The sequence below is a fragment of the Tachypleus tridentatus genome, chromosome 13 (assembly GCF_004210375.1).
Source record: "Tachypleus tridentatus isolate NWPU-2018 chromosome 13, ASM421037v1, whole genome shotgun sequence".
Lineage (NCBI taxonomy): Eukaryota > Metazoa > Arthropoda > Merostomata > Xiphosura > Limulidae > Tachypleus > Tachypleus tridentatus.
In genome coordinates this window covers 221,540,496-221,555,185 of record NC_134837.1, presented here as the reverse complement: position 1 = coordinate 221,555,185, position 14,690 = coordinate 221,540,496, and the positions used below count along the sequence as shown (strand labels likewise).

General features: G+C 32.7%; 1 protein-coding gene across 6 annotated transcripts in view; it reads right to left on the bottom strand.

The window, feature by feature from the left end:
* LOC143239572 (protein FAN-like) overlaps positions 1-14,690 on the bottom strand; it is a 192,302-nt gene that overhangs the window by 137,933 nt on the left and 39,679 nt on the right. Inside the window, exon 1 of one of the 6 annotated variants that reach the window (XM_076480770.1) lies at positions 6,622-6,755. The exons of the other annotated variants lie outside the window; for them this stretch is intronic. The gene's annotated coding sequence lies outside the window, so the exon portion shown is untranslated. Of the gene's footprint in view, positions 1-6,621; positions 6,756-14,690 lie in introns of those variants that run through there. 6 annotated transcript variants of the gene reach the window in all.

Below are 14,690 nucleotides of genomic sequence, written 5' to 3'. Positions count from 1 at the left end.
TGCAAAGCCCTCTACTTTAAAAATGTTGGACATTCTACACCATCTGGGGCCTTCTGCACTTTCCTAATCTAGAGTCTGTACAACGAGTCCCATGAACCTCCTTTTCTCCTCAAAAGTTTGCAGCTTTCCTTGCAATATACTACCAAGATTTAATCCTTACTACAACATTTCACTAAGGCCGTATCTTTCTTACTCGATGGGCTGTGTTCTTTTGAAATAAATGGTCTGCCATCTCTCTATTATCCCTTCATATCCAGGCACAGCTGGATGAAGTAGGTCTATCATTGGAGTTGTAATTTTCCTGTACTGAGAATATATTTTTGATAAGTATTTCTTGCCTCTCACAAGATTAGCTATTTCTGTTTGTTTTTGCCCTACATAAACAAATTCTTTTATTATGCATGCCACACATTCCTTTTGTATTCTACTTATTCCATTATGTCTTTCATGCAAATCATTATTTGCCATATTTTTGATAAGTATTTCTTGCCTCTCACAAGATTAGCTATTTCTGTTTGTTTCTGCCCTACATAAACAAATTCTTTTATTATGCATGCCACACATTCCTTTTGTATTCTACTTATTCCATTATGTCTTTCATGCAAATCATTATGTGCCACTTCTCCACCAACAGGAACATAGTGCATTCATGTGACTCCTTCTATGCACCTCTACTGAGCTATCACTTCAAAGTTTACCAGATCATGGAAGCACTGAAATTCAGTTAGGAGGAAGGATGGGAAGTGTAAGAGGAGGTAAGTGACTAATGGAAATGCATTTTCAGTATAAGAAGATTTTAACTTTTGATAAAGTACTTTTCTTCACTCACAAGATTAACTAGAATCCCACATTAATTATGAGGAGGTACAGATGTGAAAAAAAGAACAAATGTAACCCACAAAAGCATCAGAAGGATACCTCCATAAATAAGAGAGTCAGACCCAAAGACCTAAAGAGGAGAGCTGCAGAACTTCTGATCCAGGTATACTCTTCACCCATTTGTGTAATATGTAAGGAAACAGGCCAAAAAATGAGATAAGCACACCCAAGTGTGAAAGAATGTGGTAGGAAAATGATCCTAACTGGAGAAAAATATAGTAACTCAATCCCACAATAAGAAAAGTGGATAAATGAAGATGCATACAATGGTGTAGAGTCACAAGGGCATGAAAGACCATACTCAGTAAGTCAACTACATCCAAAATCTCGCTGAGAGGTGCCAATATCTGCTTCAGGGTAAGATGAGAATCATTCCATCTTAACCTCAAACCCAAAAACCAAGAAACTGAGGACCATTCCAATTTCTAGGTAGGGCACAGGAGCTATTAATCTAGGAATGTGACACACATTATCCAAAGGAAGTCTAATCTCATGCAATCAACTGTCACAACCATGAAACAGATCAGAACCATCAAAAGGGCAATAACATCCACATAATAAGAGAATGAGGTAGAACCAAAGATAGAACAAGAATACTCCAATGCATACCTGCTGTGACCAACAACACAGAAGGAGAAATCAGGAGAAGTTGGAAAACTCCAAACCTGTGTTGTTTGGGTCACTAGAAGTCCATATCCAGCCAGCAGGGTACTAACATCCACATAAGGGTAGGATATGGATTCCCAATGCATTTTGACATCTCATTCCTTTGTAAGGTTAATCAAAGGTTGGAGGATATTATGTCACTTTTGAACACTACTGCCTTACTCAGAACTGAATGGTTATTGCCATCCTACATAGAACCCATCCAACAAAAGCCTCCAAGGGTGACCACCCCAGTAGCTTGGAACTCATAAGTAATCTTCTAGATGAAAGAGTAGCTGAGAATGCACACTGGAATGCCCAGAGGAATGTCAACACAGACAGTGCAATGGGTGATCACAAAACCTTATTTTGAAAAGCAAACTATACCAATTTGAGCAATCAAGGCATGGCAGAGTTGGGTAGCTATTTTTTTCTGCTTTACCCATGAAGTCTATGAGTGGTGTGGTTCAGGATGGGCCAATTTATGAAACAAATATCATTAGGTTATTCAGCTATAAGTGATCTTGTGAAACACCTCATCTTATATGTGAGCTTGCAATGTCATGGAAAGGATAGCACTAGTCAATATGACATATAGCACAGATTTAGTGTTAAAGATTGCTGGTCTAGTACCATTCACTACAAACTAGGATCCATGTATTGAAGGTATGAAGAAAGGGCTCCTGAAAGACAGAAAGGATTAATAAAGATTCACTCACTGTCAGAGTCACACCAAAGTCTAAAGGACAGCCAGAGGTCGAAGGCAAAAACCCAAGAAAGCTAAAACCATGATATAATGTAAATAACAGGTGATGAACATGTTAGGGTTGGTCCATATACCCAATTTTAGGATTTCATATAAAAGCCAATGAAGACAAGAAGCAAGGGAAAAGATGAGGTGTCAGATTAGATGAGAGGCAAAAAATAAAGTATGGTGGGAAGGAAACAGAAGGGAATAAGTCAAGTTAATCAAAAGACAAACTAAACTGGTAAAGGTGAAAAGAGGAAAGATCTCTAGACAAAGATGGTTTGTATAGGATAAAGAGATCAAAAATGAGAACCAGAGAAAGAAGTAATGTGGGCAGTATAACAACAAAGGGCATGCACAAGACATACACCCTTGAGTAAATTAATTGAAACAAATGGTCATTTTACAATATTTTCAGCATGGCGGCCTGTGTAGGCCCGCTGGATCCACTGATTTCCTTTAATAGGAAATCAGACGGCGTCATTAGCTGTGTTTTGCAGTACAATCAATCTATTTTTGAGATACATGACAAAAGTTTGAGGAATATTACATGATTCAAAATTGCATTAGAAAGGCAAGGAGACCAGTCAAAAAACAACTTCTTACCAACTCAATGCAGAAAATACGGTATCAATGGAATCTGAAATACAAGAAATGGATGCAAGAACAATGGAGGAAGGTGTTATTCAGTGATGAGACTCATTTCTTTGTGCAGGGTCAAAGAAGTCTGTATGTTTGTAGATCTCCAGGTGAGAAACTTCGAGAATCTCACATCAATCAGTTTGTAAAACATCCCTTGAAGAAGATGTTTTGGGGCTTTTTCAGCTACTATGGCGTCGAAGGCTTACATATCGTAGAAGGTATGATGCGAGGACCACAGTACATCAAAGTTTTGCAGAGAAGAGTCATTCCAGAATTGAAAAAGAGATTTCCAAATGGATCTGGCCTTTTTCAGTAAGATCTGGCTCTGTGCCACACATCAAAACTTGTGAAGAATTTTATGACTAGGCAAATAAAGGTACTGGACTGGTCTGGAAACTCTCCGGACTTAAATCCTATCGGAAATCTTTGGACGATTTGAAAAGAAAGACTTTGGGGAAAAGACTGTACTATGAAAAATAAGCTAATTGAGATCATAACTGAGGTGTGGTACCCGCGATCCAAAAATTAGTAAAGATTGCAGTCAACTCGTGGACTCAATGCCAAAGCAGGTTGATGATCTTCTGAAAAATAAAGGCAGTCATATCATGTATTAATTTGTGAGTAATTTTTGGATTCTCAAAATAAAATGCAAAAAATTGAAAAAATCATAATTTTCCGTCTTGTTTCAATTAACTTGCACAAGGGTGTAGAAGTTTATCTAGATCAGGACAGATGTAGAGAAGAAACCTAGAGGGAAGGGAAATAGTTAAAAAAGAGGATTTATCCTCATGAGCTGTTGAAGTTTTGGGAAGAAAGGAATGATCCTGATAACGGAGAAGATAGGTGGGGTGGAAAAGTGTGCATGTGACATCAGTGACGACCATGTCAGACCCCAATACTCACAGACCAAAAGGAAAATCAACAAATCTGAAAGGAATGCATTAATATAGTAAGTACATATGAGAAAAATTTTGTGGTAATAAGAAAGACAAAAAGGTATGGGATAAAGCTGCCCAATAACCTAAAATCAAGAAGACTGAAGACCTCCCAGTCAAAAAGCCACATGAGAATCTTGGAGACACCAGTAACAATAAGATGAGCAGAAAGATATTCAGAGCCTGGGTTCATGTGCAAAAAACCTCCCATTTTTGCTGATACACTTCACAGAATAAAGACAGGTGGTGGATTTTGCCAAATGAAAAGCTACATGATGGGAGAAATCAGAAGATCTTGCCAAGAACTAGACAAAAGCCAAGCATGAAGACAGACAACATGAAGTGCAGGATACAGAAATGGTAACTGAGTTTGAAAAAAAGAGGTCAAGTAACAAAGGAAGTGATAGAGAAGGGAATAACTGTAGTTGGAGTGAACAAAGAAAATATTAGGGAGTAATCAAAATGACCCTAGATGTATTAGCAGGATGAAGGAAGCTCCCCAATGAAGCAATCAAATAGAAGGATAAACAAAGAGGAATTTGAGTGATCAATCCTGGCTGAAGTTATCTATGGCCAAAATCTTAGTATTAAGTACTAAGTATCAAAAAAACAGGTAACTGATGGCAGCAGCAAAATCATCAATACAAGGAAAACCTCACAGATTGCAAAGCCACTTGAAAATGAGAGGATGAAGGAAATACTCTATCAAAGAAATCATGTCAGGGTGAGAAAGATGATCTGCCATGAGGCTGAGAGTACATGGAATGTGAAATGCAATGAAACAAATGTGTTGAATGTGGGACCAATATACAAGAGCGACAGTATGAAATCATAGGTATCTCAACCAGGTGCCTCACTGTTGATCAATATAAGCCACCTCTATCTATATGTTGGAATGGATCATTACCAGGCAACATCTGGGAGAAACTGATCCAAAGGCCAATAAACTTCAAGAAGTTCTGTCACACTAATATGTGAAGACCATTCATTGATAGACCAACTACCCACACACCCCAGTCTTGAAAGGATGTGTCTGTAAGGTGATGTAAATTCAGACAAAGAGGAAGCAGTAAATGTGCTGATGTGCAAGTCTTTTCCAACAACAATAGGAGTTTACCTACAAGAGAAGAAGAAATAGTAATGTAAACATAAAGGATAAGCAATTTCCATAGAACAATTTCTGTGAAGATCTTCAGGCATGAACTGAATTATGGAAAGACACCTCAAACGAATCATGAGGATAAGATGAATATGGGAAAATTGGGCACAGGTGAGATTGATGGGAGATTCAGAAACTATTTCTCAAACAGGTAAAATGAAATCCAACAGCTGTTTATCAAGATATGGACAGTCAGTTCTGTGATATGCAAGGACAGACTGATTAAAACCTGTAGGAGGCAAGGCATAATATCATTGCCCAACTGAAAGATGAATTGTTCAGCATGAATCTTAGTGTTAGAGAATGGGAAAAAAAAAACCAATTAGGGTTGGAAAGTATATTCATGCAACAACGAGGACTCAGATGTGAAAATTTACTATTATATTGGGTTGAGGAATAATTCGTGAGCGTTTTTTCAAGTTAAACAAATATATTCATAAATGAAATGCTTTCACAAAATATTTCATGTCATTTGGTAGATAATTTTTTGCTCTAATAGATGGTGTGTTTAATTTTCATATGTCTTTAATTTTTGCTTTCATTTCAGCTCAGTAAATGGAATGTCAAGTGGACAAAATCGAGCATTTTCGACACCATCTGCTTTTCGCATTTAATTTCTTGCAATTTCGTTTAAAACAATGCATACTATATACCTAGGTATTACATGAAATAAAGCATCATAATAAATGTTTTGGGTTAATGTGTTCATGCATTGAAGTATTGTATAGTCTTGCATGTAATGCTTGAATGACATTATTTAAAAATGCTCACAAATTATTCCTTAACCTAATATATCTATTTTAATATTGATGTTTAAGCTAAACTTACACTTAGAAATATACATAATCTATAATGTTAAATTTGTATTGCAAAATCCCTGCCTATTCACTAAAATTGTATAAGGTTCTCATGCATCAAGAATCTGGTGTGTTGTTTATATTGAGCATAAACTAGTTTTGAAAAACTTTATGTTTATAACTATAACCAATGTGTCACACACACACACATACATACATACATATGTATATTACCGGTTTGCTACAGTTGGTATTGTATAAACCTTGGAAGCTATAACTGTGATTGATGCTTATTAATTGGGAACTTAAGATATTTAACCTGGAACATTTATACTTTTCAAACATTACAAACCATTTAACTTGTGTGGATTCACATTGAACATTACTATTTCTATGAAGACATAAATTCATCCATGAAAACTCAATGTGTGATCAGTAAGGAACATAGAGTTAGCTAACTTCCTATTAAGTGAAGGGCATCTACATCAGCTTAAGAATTATATGCTCATTGTGTTCCCTAAGTAAGATGCCATGGAAGTTCCTCACCAGATAGAGGATTCAATATTGTTTGTAAATTTGTAAAACTCTCGTACATAATTATTATTTGTAATCCCCATTATCATAAATTATGTTATTGTTTGTACATTAAAATATATTTGTATTAAAAAAAACTGTGTATCAATCTTGTTGGGAAGATTCATAAATTAGATACACACCAACACTTATTTAACTTCTATATTTAAATTATCATTTAACTCAATTTCAAGCATATCACAGATCATAGTATATAGAGGCAAGGGGTAAAATATCACATACTTGAGAAATAAAAGTCTGAAAACCATAAAAGGCCAAGCATGAAGAATGTGGGAAGGAACAACAAATTCAGGTGGAAACAAGTGATCAAAGTCCTCATCAGCCTGCCCAGCTTCCACTGTAGGTAAAGGTTACCCCATATAATGTTCAATTTTCTTCCAAATAAATGTATGTAAATCTCCCAAAAGTTGCCAGCATCTGAAGTCTGTGATGAAGCACCTGTCAAATGTGAGACACCTAAAGTGGTGACATTAGCTTTGGAATGTATGTTGTACCAGTAAACAAAAGTGTTTGAAATAAGTATATATGACTAGAATAAGTATAATGGAGCTTGAATGCTTTAAAAACAATGCATGTGTTAAATTGAACCACTTCAAGAAAAAATTCAATCTAAAACACTAATAAATACAAAAAAAAGAAAGACATTTGAGTGCAAGAGTTACCAAATGAGAATTGGTAGAGGCACATAGTAGAATTCAAATGTATCAAGTGAGTGTACTATTCTCCTATCAATGGTGAAGTGACACATGATTATTTGCATTAGAGACATGATTCCAATAGAGAGGAGCAATAAAAAGTTTGCATTCTGAGAGCAGCAACAAAAGGGAATAGCCAATCTTGTAAGCAGGGGAAATACCAGAATAATGTTGCAGAGTACAATGATCAGCCTATCCCACGATGGCTCATTACCATCTTCACTTGTGACCTTTCTTTAAATCATATGAGGAAAGCTGATAATCCTGATTGAAAGTAATGTCTTCTCTTTGCCAAATATCTTTAGAATCATTCTTCTGTTCCTATTTTTACAGATAGTTCAAAATCAAATGTTTCTGTGGGCTCTGCCACAGTTTGTTGTCACATGCTCCTCTCTAGAACTTCAGTGTTCACTGAAGTTGTATACCCTTTTACTTGCTAAGAATTAAAGAGCAGCTAAGCAGCACTCTAACTGTATTATTTATTCTGACTTGCTTAGCTCTCTCTTGGTCCTAGAATTGCTTGATGTAAATTCTCACCCTGTACTCTTGGAGAATTAAAAACAGCATCTGGCTCAGTTTTCTCTGTCATCTGTTTCTATCTAGTTTTTCTGTTACTGGCTATGTCAGTATCCCAGAGAATGAGCAACTGTATCCTAGAGAAACTGTAGCTAAGTTCATCTGCTCTGTTGTTGTCACAGCTATGCCTGTACTATATATGGTCTATAATCTTATGATCAGGGTCTGGCTTTATGTCAGTTGGCAGTCAATCTGGGATGACCAAATGCATAAGAAACTTTTCCATATCAAACCTTGTTGTTGTTTGACCATCTAGTTTAGTCAAAGGTTTTTTTTACTCATCATTTTCTTTTATGTTGGACTGATCAGCCAATGTGCAACTTGAGTCACAATTGCCCCTATCTTTTTTTAATGCTATCATTATAAATTTTTAGCATGTTTTTGTCAGGGTTTATCTTTCACACTGGACAATGTCATAGGTGATGGTAACACTATACAGTCTGACTGTGTTTTTTAGATTTTTTGTGGGTCATAGACCTTTTTAATTCCTTTAGTTTTTAACTGGTTTTTGGGTTTTGTTCAATTTTTAACATCATTTTTTTACTTTTGGCATTTTTACCAATTGTTTGCCACAGATAGCCCAGTTGTTGTGTGCTAAAAAATTGTCAAACAACGATACTGATCGATTTGAAATACATGGATATTTCAGAAAGTAATCTGCAACAGGTGATACTGCAGCCACAGGAAATAAAGTGTGGCATTTTAAAGCATTCGAGTATTCATGAACATAATATCAGTGGCAACAGTATGCAACATATTCAAGAAGGATCTCCATCTAGAAATGTGGCACAAGTTGCTTCTACTACATTTGTTCAACTGTCACATACTAAAACTGCTGGAGAATGAAACAGGTATTCAGATATTCTATATGAAAATATACTATAACTGTATAACAGACAAGTTGTAATGCCTATGAATTTCTGTGTGGTCAAAATGTTGAAACAGGTCCTGAAAATTCATTGTCATTGCACACTACACATACAATGGAAAGTCTGAAATCAAGAACAGCATGGTTTGGATATGAAAGCCTTATGATCAAACCTTTTGCAATGAAAACCACACTACAGGAGCCACTGTAAGGATTCATAAACATCAACCAGAGCATGACCAATGTGGCAACACAAATTATAACAACATGGTAAAACTCCAAAATAATTTTAATCAGGGTTCACACTATTTCAGAATGTATTTTTTCCCAAGGTGTTTCACTCTAAAATATTTTTTTCAGGACAATTTGCATGGTTTTCATAGAGTAATTAGTTGACTAGATAGCATTATAACTTGAGAACAAGATTTACTATATTTATTTATATCAATGAAATACATAATTAAACAGAAAGAACAAAATAAGACAGACACAGAGTACAGATTCTGATGCATTATCTCCACAGCACCTACTAGAAAATGACAAATATATAAGTAATTATTATTTTTTAAAACTTTGTCAAAAAATTACACATGCACAAATGCATGGATAATTCTTTTTTTATTTGAATGAAATATTACACATGTTCATAGTGCATTACAGGTATACATGTTTATTTGTAGTCTTTCAAAAATTTATTGTGCATACTGGAGGGATTTACCCCTTTTGATAAATATTAAGAAAAAAAAACTTTACACTTCAGATAAATATAAATGAACATGTTTTTACTTAAACTAATGTTTTGCCTTTATGGCTTATTCAGGGTTAAAATACATGAATTTTTTTTATTTAACTAGTCTTTTAACTCAATGAGTTTTTTTTCTGTTTCTCTAACAGTGTCCTAAGTCTGTTGGATTTAGAAATGATAGTAAATTTTCTTGGTGTTTCTATTTTTTCAGCAAACTTGTCCGTTGACTCATGCAAACCAACAATATCATCTTGAAAATTTTGTCTTTTCCTTATTTTTTTAGGTTATCTATTTCATCCATAGTAATATTCCTTTTTTTACCCATTTTTTCCTGTTCGTTTTGTTTCTGTTGTGCTTTTTGAAGCTAGAAGCAAGCAGTTGATGTTAACATTAAGGACTCCACCAACAAAATTAAAAGGGTCAAAGTTTAATCTCTGTGAAATGCAGGTTTGTTCATGTAAATTGTCCAATTCAATTTCCTTGTTATTAGAAAATACCTTTTCTATAGTTATTTGTCCATGAGGAGAAAATCTTTCACAACACTCCGGACTATGTTGAAGTAAAAACTTTTGGGCATAAATTCATCCTATATGCATTTTACCTTGTGTGGCAAAAATTACTGAAAAGCTAACTGATTGTACATAACATCCACATGAATGAATTCTTTAAACTATCCTAATATGCCATCACTCTCCTAGCTTTTACCAGCAAAGCAAGCAGTTTATTTTTATCCTTGTCATACTGTCCTGCTGAGGCATGTTATATATCTGGTCAGTGCATAATTGAGTAGGAATTTTTCCAGTACATTATTAGCAAGTGTCACTATAAAATCATGGAATTTGATTCTAAGTTTAAAGACTTTAATATCACTGATGACCTTTGAAGCTGACAACTTCAATGAGCTCTTTTTCTGCTGCAAATCTAAGCTCAATTTTTTCATAAGAACTATACTTCTCTTCATTTTGTAAATCAAGTCTATGGATCTTTATAATATTAATACTGTCCAAATGAAGTTTCTAAACAAACAATGTTAAAGTAGCAGCAGCATCCTTGAAAGTACCCTCAAGTATGTGTACACCACAACTGTGAAGATCCAAAATAGACCTGTCATGCTGTGTTGATAGTTCATCAATGAGTCACTTCAATAATAGATTTACATTGGGTACAACTCTTGAGAATTGCATTAAATTCTTTGTTTGGTTCTTCAATTGCTGACTCTCGAGGTAATGCATCATATTGTTAGAAGTTGAATGCACTATGACCCAGAATATAAGGTTTTTACTTGTACAAAACCCATAAAACTCTTGATACTTAGAACCCATGATAAATTTAGTTATTTACATGAATCAGTACACCAATAATATATATTAGTTTCTTCAAAATCATTATAACTAACACCACTGTTATTATTAATAGTAGTAACAGAGAGAAGTTATATAACTGGTTTGTGAAATACTTGGGTAATAGGAATGCAATAACAAGAATTGAAAAATAATAAGTGATCCGATAACAATAAAATAAGGTGTTCCCCTAGGTTCTCTCAAAATGGATTCAGTCAGTTTGACTGACCAAGTGACCTAGCTGTACTTGTATAAAGTCTTTATAGATTTATTATTATTAATTTTAATACAGTACATACATGTTCACAAAAATTTGCAGCCCTTCAGTAACAATTATAAGTCTTTCACTTACACAAAATCCTATTTTTTTGTGAAATATTTTATATAACTTCAAAAAAGATTTGTCAATGAATATATTTAGTATTAATTTTGAATGGTCCATGTGCAATGTGATTTTCATGTTAAGATGAAAAATACTTTTCTTAATCTAGAAACATTCAAATTTATTTTTTGTAATCCCTAAAACCTCCTAAATACATTTCAAATGTTTGTTTGTGAGTAAAACTTTATATTTAATCTGTTAATTTCTCTACCCTAACTAATATAACATGGGTTAGTTTGAATAATCTCATAATCACCAAAAAAAATTATTAAATAAACTTAAATGACACTTTTTTTTCTCCTTTTGGAGAATTACTTCAAATTATAACATGGAACTACATTCATTCATCCTACGTAACTTTAAACTTAAACAGTATATGTCTATTTATAATTGCATTTATTGTCTTACTGTCAATTGAACAATGTCTAACTACCACTTCCACTATCATGTTTTAAATCACATGAATTATGTTTCCCATGAGCTGCTCACATGGGTACTTCATGAAACATTTTTATTATTATGTTATTTATTTTACCTAATTTAACCTAAAATATCCTTATTTTTACATTTTAGTTACTTATATAATAAGATAAACAAGAAATAAAATATTTAAACAATATTCTTTTTTTTTATATTGTTGTTAATGACATTTAAACTATACTTTTTTATGGTAATATTGCTCTAAATATTTTTTATTTAATTGAATAATGCACTAAAGATCAAAGACTAATAACACAAAAAAGGATGTAGATACATTATCCTAACTCTCAAACTTTTTCTGGATTTCTAATTATGCAACAAGAGCTGTTACAAATTCATTCAAACTAGTCGTTAACTTTCACACAAAATGAAGGTTGTGCTCGAACAGAAAATCATCATTTTCTGTCTTGAACACAACATATGTCATTTATTAGATGAGAGTGTTGGTTTTCTATTGGTTATAGATAATGTATACTTAAACACAAGAGAGAACTATTAACATATCCTGAAAAGGAAGTTGTGAATGTGACAGGTAGGGTTACATTTTCTCCTTGTTAACTCTGTAACCAAACAAAATTGAAGGCTATGGTTTGTTTTTTATAGTGAGCAACATATTTTCAATTTCCTTCTTATTGAAAAAGTGGCAGATAAAATATAAAAGAAGAAATGCCTAGAAAAAAAAGTGTAACAGCAGGGATGATTCAGGATGTTTTATATATTATCTTATAAAATTAAGAACTGAAAACTTATATACTATTCAAATATAGATTATAAGCTAAGATTTCACGAGCATAAAAAAAGTAGATTATGAAGATTTTGAATGTAAGTTATTAAATTTTGTGGCATGCAGTAATGGATGTTCATCATGTTAAGGTAGGTATGTGTTAATGATATTGTAAATATATCAATATGCAGATGAAACAGCTTTAACCATAAACCATGCTGTTGCAGAAATTAGAACAGTACTTTTATAAGATGATTTCAATAAACTAAAGTATCGACTTAATATATATAAAATCTATATAAATACTAATGAAACAAAAACTATGATAATTCACTCATAATATACAAATATAGGAATAAAAAGTTTTTACAAAGTAATGATCAAAGATGTAATATTAACTAAACATTTATATGCAGAAAACAAGCAGTATTCTGAATGTAAATATGCAAGTACATCAAAAATGTTAATACTAATACATACATATGGCTAATTATAGATTACATTTTTACTTAGTCTAAGCATATAAATATGTTTTGCAATAAATTAAGACCAATTTCAGTTATAATACATTATTACTATTTACAAACATGTATGTTTGTTTTTAAACACACAAAAATAAATAAAGAAGTATAGCAACCGATATCTCTTTTAGTTATGAACTTTTTACTTGTTTGCTGTAGGTTGCTCAGCCTTATCAAATTTTGCACATGAAGTATTTGAAATGAAATAATTGTTTTTAGATTTTATATGCATATTTTGAAATAACCAAAAATCATAAATTACTACATCAATGCCAAAAAATTACACTATGATTTATCAAGCTTAGTAACAAAACTGTATTTGAGTTTACAAAAATATGAAATTTCAAGCTCACTAAAGTGTTACATTGCTGCTTGGATACTAACATAGAAAGAAATAATTTGCCACATTAATACTTCAAATTGGCTGAGAGAACCATGAAGGGAACATTCTGAGTTTTTTTTACTGGTTATACACAAAATCACAAACAGAAGTAGGTGTATGTTAGCAAGTGTTTCCACAAATCAAAAGAAGTGGGTGGAAGACACTGTGTTTGATTCAGTAAATGTAACAATACCTCAGCAAATAGAAAAAACACAAAGTTCTTATTTTAGATTCTAGGTTATCAATACTGATAATTTGAGTTCCTAATTCATAAGAAGTTACAAACTTTGTATTTGGACAGCACAAGCATCTAATTTGAAATAATGCTACATTCAACAAACCACAATACCCACAAAAATTGATATTTAGGATTTCTTTTTCAATATGTACTTTTTAAACTAAAAAAATTAACTAATCTATAATACTAAAACTTCAATTCCTCAATTTGACACCAAACTTACTGACATACATTCATAAAATAGTAGTTTAATGAAATTCTGAAAGTAAGACAATAAATACGATAACATGGCCTTTGACCTGTAACCCATAGGGTTCACAGACAAACTGAGTAATATTCATTGAATGGTTATTTATTCTTACTGGATTAATTATTTCTGCCACCATAGATGAACAGAAGGGAAGTTATATTTTCATCCATGTGTGTATATATGTGTTAGGAAGGTTTTTAAAAATGGCAAGATAGATTTGGATGAAATTTGATGCACATATGGACCACGACCCAACTTAAAAGTGATTAGCGTCTGGAGCCAAAAAACACTGTGAACAGTTTTTGCCACACTTGGCAAGTATGCAGACCATGTTACACTGTCACATTATAAAATATGCAAAAATTTCTATTATATTAAAATTATTAATTTTACATATTTTAACCTTAACTAATTCAAAAACATTCCTATTTCTACAATATAGTTACTTTTGAAAATTTATTTTTTACAATAATGTTCAACAGAAGTTAGAACAGTAATGTGCAAAAACAATAAAATATAAGGCTTAATTATCACAATTTTTATGATTTTCTGACTACATGCCAGCAGTTATTAGAAATCCTGCAAAGCTAGTTTATATGGTTCTCAAAGGAACAAAACTGGAAATGAAACAGAAATCACAAAAGAGGTGGTAAATAAATTAGAAAAAGGGGATGTGTAGAGTGAAAATTCCACAATTCTCAAACTAGGAAAAATTAGGAATTTCTTTAAGCATTTCATGGAGGAGGTATGCACTCTACTAACTGCCCCTCTCGTATTATTATTAATTTGATTTCTTTATCATATATCATAAACAATCACATATACATATATATACATATATGTGATTGTTTGTGATAATATTGTTTTTGCATTATTACTGTTAACTTCAGATCTATGCTAATATGAAATTTTGTTTAACACAGACTTCTAATACCAATTTGTTTGCCATTTTGTCTTTTTGTTTTAATCATATTTATTAACATTTACAGAAGTAAATGGTCACAGTTATAAAGAAATATTCCCCAAATAAGCTAATTAAGCTTTGTTGGAACTTTATTTTTGCGTGTTTGAATATTTCTATAATACATAT